The sequence below is a fragment of the Hyla sarda genome, chromosome 3 (assembly GCF_029499605.1).
Source record: "Hyla sarda isolate aHylSar1 chromosome 3, aHylSar1.hap1, whole genome shotgun sequence".
Classification (NCBI taxonomy): domain Eukaryota; kingdom Metazoa; phylum Chordata; class Amphibia; order Anura; family Hylidae; genus Hyla; species Hyla sarda.
In genome coordinates, this window is record NC_079191.1 from 418,190,070 (window position 1) to 418,200,069 (window position 10,000).

The window sequence follows — 10,000 nt, forward strand, 5'->3', positions numbered from 1 at the left end:
GTTCTAGCCACCTTTTGCTTTGATTATTGCTTTGCACACTCATTCTCTTGATGAGCTTCAAGAGGTAGTCACCTGAAATGGTCTTCCAACAGTCTTGAAGGAGTTCCCAGAGATGCTTAGCACTTGTTGTCCCTTTTTGCCTTCACTCTGCGGTCCAGCTCACCCCAAACCATCTCGATTGGGTTCAGGTCTGGTGACTGTGGAGGCCAGGTCATCTGGCGCAACACCCCATCACTCTCCTTCTTGGTCAAATAGCCCTTACACAGCCTGGAGGTGTTTGGGGTCATTGTCCTGGTGAAAAATAAATGATGGTCCAACTAAACGCAAACCGGATGGAATAGCAGCCGCTGCAAGATGCTGTGGTAGCCATGATGGTTCAGTATGCCTTGAATTTTGAATAAATCCCCAACAGTGTCACCAGCAAAGCCCCCCCCCCCCCACACACACACACACCATCACACCTCCTCCACACCATCACACCTCCTCCTCCACACCATCACACCTCCTCCTCCACACCAGCAAACCTCCTCCTCCACACCAGCAAACCTGTGAAGGGAAAACCATTTCAGGTGACTACCTCTTGAATCTCAACAAGAGAGTTCCAAGAGTGTGCAAAGCAGTAATCAAAGCAAAAGGTGGCTACTTTGAAGAACCTAGAATATGACAGATTTTCAGTTGTTTAACACTTTTTTTGTTGTGTCTATAATTCCACATGTGTTAATTCATAGTTTTGATGCCTTCAGTGTGAATCTACAATTTTCATAGTCATGAAAATAAAGAAAACTCTGAATGAGAAGGTGTGTCCAAACTTTTGGTCTGTACTGTAGATATATATATATGGCACCGCCTGGTACTTCCCACATTTGCCTCTAGAGTTGAGCAAACGTATTGTGAATTTAGCTGAACCAGAATCTAATGAATTGCCCATTGATTCATTTAGTCCTGTGAAAGTAGTTCTGATAATCTGAGTTGTCTCATTCCACAATTCTCTGGGGTATCAGAACACTTGGAAAGCAGAAATACTTTTACAAGACTAAATTCAGGCTGAATCCGTAGATTAAAGGGGTATTCAAACCTAAAAAAACACATGATAGTGGATAAGCGTCTAATCCATTGTTTCCCAACCATGGTGCCTCCAGCTGTTGCAAAACTACAACTCCCAGCATGCCCGGACAGCCGTTGGCTGTCCGGTTATGCTGGGAGTTGTAGTTTTGCAACAGCTGGAGGCACCCTGGTTGGGAAACACTGGTCTAGTCTCTAGAACGGAGCAGTGGACTGCATCAATCAATCAATCAATCAATGTATTGTCTATTGGGGTGCCCGGAGATAGCCGAGCCATATACTGGGGTATCTTTGGTGCTCCCATAGACAATGAAGGGATCGCATGCTGTCCACCGCTCCATTCAACCTGCAAAGTCGGGGCTCCGCTCCAGACCACTTGGGAACCCCCCGCAATCTGAAACTTATTTTTTGAATAAAGGATAAGCTTTTTAGGGCTGGAACACGACTTATGCTACCCACCATATATGTCGACTGTAATATACACAGCTGACCCTGCCTCAATCGCTGGTATCGGAGGCATTGTTTGCACTTTTTTTTTTACTTGAAAAATAGGAAATGGTGGGTGATTTGACATTTTGTTATGGAAGGGGGTAATATATATACTATCTCGTTGGTGCTGGAAGTTTGTGCTGAATGTTCTTTCGTCTTTTTTTTTTTTTTTTACACTTTATTAGTCCCCGTAGGGTATTTGTATAAGTAATTATTAAAGGGGTTCTCCACCATAAGGTGATTTTAGTATGTACCTGGCAGGCAGTAATGGACATGCTTAGGAAGGATCTGCGCTTGTCTTGGGGATAAATGGCTATGTCATGAGATTACCATAATACTGTGGTTAGCTTTTTGTGAACTTTTATTTCCTGTTTGACTTTTCTTTTTTTCACTACAAATCCCACAATTCCATTTTCCTCACTCCCACACATCAGCTACTCCACCCATTGAAACATAAATGAGCTGCATCCATTCAAAAGACCTGTGGTTTTTAATCAGGGTGTCTACAGCTGTTGCATTAGTTGCAGATTGATCTCTCTCCCACCAAGCGATCGCTCCACCCATTGAAGCAGACAAGCTCCCTGTCATCAGCTGACTAGTGAATCAGGTCTCGGCCGCATTGCAAGCTGGGAAAAATCTGAGACAACAGTCATTTTGTATGCTGGTAAAAATAAATAGTGGGCTGAAAATACCAGAAGAATTGTGAAAAAACTGTCACACAGGTACAGACACTATATTATGAACTACACTAACTTTATAGCCTCTGTAGCATAGTCAAATAAAAAAAAATCCTGGAATACCCCTTTACATCCCTTATAGAGATCAATGCAGTACCTATGTACTGCATTGATCCATGAAATCTGTGTTCTATTGGGAAGTCCTGCCTCAGGCAGGCTCTACCAATAGAAGAGTGTCAGCTGTGACAGAGGCTCAGGTAAGGCTCCGGCTGCCAGGACAACGGTTCTCTTAGGGCGCATTCACATCACGATTTTACCATCCTACTTCGTCTCACGATTTTTAACTTTGAAATCGTACAAATCTGCGTGCCAAGTCGTATCCATTGGCTTCCATTCATGAATGATAGACAACAAATGCATCAGTTTTGATCCGCATCCGATTTTGCACGATTTAAGATCGGGGGTAAAATCATGGTCGATCACGATTTTTCGTCCAGATTCAAAATCGAATCAAAATAGTGTCCGATTTTTTTTATTATTGATGTCTATGTAAATCGCATGGAATCGTGTGCGATTCTATGAGATTAATCGCACACAATTTTTTTGTACACATGCTCAGTAGACTTCAAAACACATACACTTCAAATATATAAAACTTTATTGCCATTGGCATACATATTCATTTTAAAAACAGGATCAGATTTTTTTTGAAAATCTGATGGAATTTTCATCTGTGCAATTTTTGGATACGATTTTAAAATTGGATAGCAAAGAAATTTTTACATATGATTGTTTACGATTTTTTGCAAACCGCTTTCGTCCGATTTTACGGTCCGATAATCGAATGGTTAAATCGTGATTTGAACTTAGCCGCAATTGCGCCACGGCCAGTGGACCCAAATCACTGCACTACCAGTGGCTGTAACCTGTATTTAGATGCAGCTGACAATTGCCACATGACAGCTATTAGCAGTGAACCCCTCAAATCGTCAGGGAGTTGCCCAGTATGGAGCAGGATGGCGTTGGGATTCTTTTCCATATACCCTTAGCAGCACTGTCACTCATTAGAACCATCATGGGTTGCAAAGGTGTTAAAAATCTGAAGTTCATGTTCAGTTTTTGAGGTTTTTCTAGCATTGACTTGTTTTTTACTGTTTGACTTAAAGGGGTACTCCACTGGAAAAAAAATATAAAAATTAAATCAACTGGTGCCAGAAAGTTAAACAGATCGACTTCTATTAAAAAATCTTAATCCTTCCAGTACTGATCAGCTGCTGTATGATCCACAGGAAGTTCTTTTCTTTTTGAATTTCCTTTCGGTCTGACAACAGTGCTGGAAAAAAAACATTTTTTTTAAATCAACTGGTGCCAGAATATTGTAAATTACTTCTATTTAAAAATATTAATCCTTCCAGTACTTATCAGCTGCTGTTATAATTCACAGGAAGTTCTTTTCTTTTTGAATTTCCTTTCTGCCTGACCACAGTGCTCTCTGCTGACACCTCTGTCCATATCAGGAACTGTCCCGAGCAGGACAGGTTTTGCTATGGGGATTTTCTCTAACTGTGGACAGTTCCTAAAATGGACCGAGGTGTCAGCAAAGAGCACTGTGGTCAGGCAGAAAGGAAATTCAAAAAGAATTATAACAGCAGCTGAGAAGTACTGGAAGGATTAAGATTTTTAAATAGAAGTCATTTACAATTTTCTGGCACCAGTTGATTTAAAAAAAATGTTTTTTTCCAGTGGAGTACCCCTTTAAACGTACCATATACATCTGATCCCTGGGGCAGGAGGGTTGGGACTCCTGCTGATCCTGAGAATTAGAGCGTCCATTTCTGGAGCAGTAGCGATCCAATGGGAGGCATGACTCTTTCTCTGTCTCCCATTGACTTATATGCACATGTGAAGTTACTGGCATGTCTGAGGATAAGCCAGGTAAAGTTGATCAACAGGTACGGTGGTCAGAGACATTGTGCTCCTTCATCCCAGCACCTAGATCCCCACCAAACTAAACTTCTGACAGATCATTCTGAAAATACAGGTACACCTGAAATCGTAGTTTTACTTTCATTTGAAACATATGAGAAACATGTGACAAGTTTTCATTGATCGGAGTCTGGGTGCTGAGATCCCCAGAACCGCCAGAACGATCGCGGAGAATCGCTCAACCGATTCGGGCAGGAGACTGGCTCCTCAGACATTGTACAGCAGTGATCTCCAAACTGTGGACCTCCAGCTGTTGCGAAACTACAACTTCAGACATGCTGGGAGTTGTAGTTTTGCAACAGCTGGAGGTCCTCGGTTTAGAGACCACAGTTCTACAAAATCAACCTGCCCGGGAGGAGAGAGACAAGGAGAGAAGTGTTTAGCTGAGAACTTGCTTGTTCCCATGATCGGTACCCTGACTGATCAAAACTTTTGACAATTCGGAATGACAGGTACTCTATAAATCAGTGGTCCCCAAACTGTGGCCCTCCAGATGTTGCAAAACTACAATTCCCAGCATGCCCGGACAGCCGTTGGCTGTCCGGGCATGCTGGGAGTTGTAGTTTTGCAACATCTGGAGGGCCACAGTTTGGGGACCACTGCTTTAAATGGATACTTTTGAAAAGAAAATAAAAGCTTTTCATATGTTGTACATCTTGGCAAACCATTAAACTTTTTTAAAATACTTCATAATTATAAATCATGGCTTATAAAAAAAAAAAAAAAAAAAAGACCACTAGGGGTCCTCATACCATCCAGAACATAATCCTGTCCAGCTGCAGCATCATCTTTGTCCCAGCTGAAGAACAGACATGGACAAAGTCCAGTAAGTGAGGGCAGGACCAGCCCTATCAAACTGTCCTGTCCTATCAAACTGCAGCATAAAAACAGAGCAGCCTGCAGTGATTGGATTAAGAGACCCAGCACAGCAGACTCGGGGAGGAAGTGAATGCATGGTGAGTGAGGGCGGGCTCAGTGCTTGCCTCAGACATGCCCCTTCCTGAGCAGTGGATGACAGAACGAGTGAGCAGCAAAACAAATAGATTTGTGAACCCAATACAGAAGCTAGACACATATAAAGGACATGTACACCATCTGCATGACCTATTGAGGAACATATATAAGCATTTTATTTATTTTTTTGTGATATGACCGGTATGCTGAAAAATAACTCCCACAAAAACAAGCTTATATACGATTACCTTGGTAGAATACAGGGTGAGATATGCCACATGTCAATTACAGCGCCCCCTGCTCAAGTAGGCCAAGATGCACCATGCACCTTAGGCAGAGTGTTTTTATGCCTTGCCCACTTGTTATAGGGGTATTCCAGGAATTTTTTTATTTGACTATCCTACAGGGGCTGTAAAGTTAGTGTAGCTCATAATATAGTGTCTGTACCTGTGTGTGACGGTTTTCTCACAATTCTTCTGTGATTTTGAGCCCATTATTTATTTTTAACAGCATACAAAATGACTGTTGTCTCAGATTTTTCCCAGGTTGCAATGCGGCCGAGACCTGACATCACTAGTCAGCTGATGACAGGGAGCCTGTCTGCTTCAATGGGTGGAGGGATCGCTTGGGGTGAGAGAGATCCATCTGCAACTAATGCAACAGCTTTAGGCACCCTGATTGAAAACCACAGGTCTTTTGAATGGATGCAGCTCATTTATGTTTCAATAGGTGGGGTGGCTGATGTGTGGGAGGGAGGAAAATGGAATTATGGGATTTGTAGTCAAAAAAAGAAAAGTCAAACATGAAATACCAGTTCACAAAAAGCTAGCCACAGTATTATGGTAATCTCACAACATAGTCATTTAGCCCCAAGACAAGCGCAGATCCTTCCTAAGCATGTCCATTACTGTCTGCCAGGTACGTACTAAAATCACCTTATGGTGGAGAACCCCTTTAACCTTGTCAAAGTGTCTCTCATGCTTTCATGCTTTTTTTCTGTGGAGTTTGCATCACTACACAAAGTGTGAACTGGGCCTAATACAGATGTTTTAAAAAGTGACTAGAGGACCTGCTCCAAAAAAATAGTCTTGACATTGGCCTCAAGGACTAAAGGCGTTTTCTCTTCTGGGCGCTTTGGCTGACTTGTTTGGTAGTTTCGCCCCCTTAGTGCTGTGTGTGTATACAGTGAACCCTCAACTTACAATGGCCTCAACATACAATAGTTTCAACATACAATGGTCCAGAAAAGACCATTGTAAGTTGTAACCAGACTCAACATACAATACTACAGACAGTCCAGATCTGTGAAACGTGTCAATGGCCGGAAGAACCGACCAATCAGAATGGGCTGATTAAAACTGGTAAAACCCCTGTATTACTGAAGCGTATGCACTGACTGATGTCTGGTAGCGCCTCCTGCATTACAGGGAGGTATTACATGTTCTGTACTCTTTACCTGTACCAGGGTTACCTGCTCCTCTGGACACCAGGTAAGGGCGACTCCATGTTACTTTTTTAGGACATTGCGTGCACTGTACAGGACCCCGAAGAAGCTCCTGTCCTCTACATAGACCAGTGTTTCCCAAGCAGGGTGCCCCCAGCTGTTGCAAAACTACAACTCCCAGCATGCCCGGACAGCCTATGGCTGTCCGGGCATGCTAGGAGTTGTAGTTTTGCAACAACTGGATGCTCCATGCTTGGGAAACACTGACCTAGACAGTGATTACAGCTCCCAGCAGATCTTTATTACTTTTATATGGAAGGATTTGCTTTATCTATATTAGTTATCTACTTATTTTTCTTTAATCCTCACTTTTTCATATTTTTGGATGACATTTTGATGCCTTTAGAACCAATTACCAGGTTTCCATAGAGTTCTGGTCTCAACATACAATGGTTTCAACATACAATGGTCGTCCTGGAACCGATTAATATTGTAACTTGAGGGACCACTGTATAAGGTTAGTATGCGGATGGGGTGAAGCCCTCGCCGGCCTTTTAATTTACAAACATTACTGACCAAAGTCATTTAATGAGTCTAAAATTGGCCATTTTTAGCATCGGTTTTGACCAGCGGCCGCGTTACTCCGTGTGTTCTTAACTGTGATAGAGTGAACACAGCGAGGGGTTTATTGAAATTTGTCAAAAATCCCGCTCTAATGCTTTTCAAATGGATTACCTGTCCGTCCGCGCTCGCGGTTTCAAATTGTTTCGGTCACACTCAGGCACACGGGCGGTGACTCAAAGAAAAATAGAAAACTTGGCACCTGCCAAAGCTTTTATTAATGGTCGGAACAGCATCGGGGCTAATGCAGCATCTCCATTTCTTTTTTCTCTCGCTCTCTCCTCATATTTTTGACAGAAGGGGGAAAAAAAAATGGAGACGTCTTTGATTTGTGGCGAAAGAACAACATGTCCGGAGCCCTAAACAAAACGTAAAAACTTATTGATCCAGATGAAAAACTACACAAGGCTACTTTTCAGCAACTTTATACGTTTGTGTCAGACTAAACTAGTTGCTCTAGCTCTGTCGTCCGCCTGACTGTTCCTGTAGGGGGGGGGGGGGGGGGAGATGGAGTATTACATGGCGGTAGGGGCTCTCTGCTCCCAAATGGACTCTTGTGGTGCACAGAAGATGCTTTCAGTCTGAATAGTGTAAAATAATCACTGTGCACTATATTGTTATAACCGTATAAAATAGCCGTATAAAAAGTTTTAGCTTGGAAAGGACTCCACCTGGAGGAAAGTTTATCAATAAAAAGTGGTAAGTCCCAAGTCAGGTGACTTCCTGTGGATGACATCATCATCTAGGATCTTGGCAGCTTCCAGACTCCTTCCTTCAAAGTTCTATCTGTATACTGCTGCTGCCATCTCTATTGGATCCGGATATATAGTAGTTTTACACCTCCTCCCCAGCTCTATCTGTATACTGCTGCTATCTCTATGGGATCAGGATATATAGTAGTTATACATCTCCCCTCCAGCTCTATCTGTATACTGCTGCTGCTATCTCTATGTGATCAGGATAAATAGTAGTTATACACCTCCTCCCCAGCTCTATCTGTTTATTGCTGCTATCTCTATGGGATCAGGATATATATTGGTTATACACCTCCCCTCCAGCTCTATCTGTATACTGCTGCTGCTATCTCTATGTGATCAGGATAAATTGTAGTTATACACCTCCTCCCCAGCTCTATCTGTATACTGCTGCTGCCATCTCTATTGGATCCGGATATATAGTAGTTATACACCTCCTCCACAGCTCTATCTGTATATTGCTGCTATCTCTATGGGATCAGGATATATAGTAGTTATATGCATCCCCTCCAGCTTTATCTGTATACTGCTGCTATCTCTATGTGATCAGGATATATATTAGTTATACACCTCCCCTCCAGCTCTATCTGTATACTGCTGCTGCTATCTCTATGTGATCAGGATATATAGTAGTTCTACACCTCCTCCCCAGCTCTATCTGTATATTGCTGCTATCTCTATGGAATCAGGATATATAGTAGTTATATGCATCCCCTCCAGCTTTATCTGTATACTGCTGCTATCTCTATGTGATCAGGATATATATATTAGTTATACACTTCCCCTCCCAACTCTCTGTCCACAACTTTCCTATATACTATGGCTCAGATTTAGGGGTGTTTCACACTACAGAATTTCCGTGCAGATTCTGCTTGCAGCAGACGCCAATTGATCTCAATAGGATTCTGCTGCTCAGTGCACACTACAGAAGGTCCTCAGCGGAAGCGGGGATGCAGAATTGCATTCTGCCGAAAGACTTGAACATGTTTAATCTACCAGCGAAATCTGCCAGAAAGGTTGCGGCACTACACTGTAGTGACTGGGGAGCACTTAATGTCCCTGGCAGATTTCCACAGACATTAAAGGGGTACTCCGGTGAAAACCTTTTTTCTTTTAAATCAACTGGTGGCAGAAAGTTAAACATATTTGTAAATTACTTCTATTAAAAAATCTTAATCCTTCCAGTACTTATTAGCCGCTGAATGCTACAGAGAAAATTCCTTTCTTTTTGGAACACTGATGACATCACGAGCACAGTGCTCTCTGCTGACATCTTTGGCCATTTTAGCAACCGTGCATAGCAGATGCATAGCAGATGTATGCTAAGGGCAGCATGGTGGCTCTGTGGTTAGCACTGCTGCCTTGCAGTGCTGGGGACTTGGGTTCAAATCCCACTAAGGACAACAATAAATAAAGCGTTATTATTATTATAATAACGTCAGCAGAGAGAACTGTGCTCGTGATGTCATCAGAGAGCATTCCAAAAAGAAAAGAATTTCCTCTGTAGTATTCAGCAGCTAATAAGTACAGGAAGGATTAAGATTTTTTAATAGAAGTAATTTACAAATATGTTTAACTTTCTGCCACCAGTTGATTTAAAAGAAAAAAGGTTTTCACTGGAGTACCCCTTTAACCCCTTAAGGACTCAGCCCATTTTGGCCTTAAGGACTCAGACAATTTAATTTTTACGTTTTCATTTTTTCCTCCTCGCCTTCTAAAAATCATAACTCTTTTATATTTTCATCCACAGACTAGTATGAGGGCTTGTTTTTTGCGCGACCAGTTGTCCTTTGTAATGACATCACTCATTATATCATAAAATGTATGGCGCAACCAAAAAACACTATTTTTGTGGGGAAATTAAAACGAAAAACGCAATTTTGCTAATTTTGGAAGGTTTTGTTTTCACGCCGTACAATTTCTGGTAAAAATGACATGTGTTTTTTATTCTGAGGGTCAATACGATTAAAATGATACCCATTATTACGTACTTTTATATTATTGTTGCGCTT

The 10,000-nt window shown here is 42.0% G+C and overlaps 1 protein-coding gene across 1 annotated transcript in view; it reads left to right on the forward strand.

The window, feature by feature from the left end:
• The window catches only part of KCTD3 (potassium channel tetramerization domain containing 3), a 103,307-nt gene that overhangs the window by 55,234 nt on the left and 38,073 nt on the right, over positions 1-10,000 (forward strand). The gene's annotated exons all lie outside the window — the stretch shown is intronic.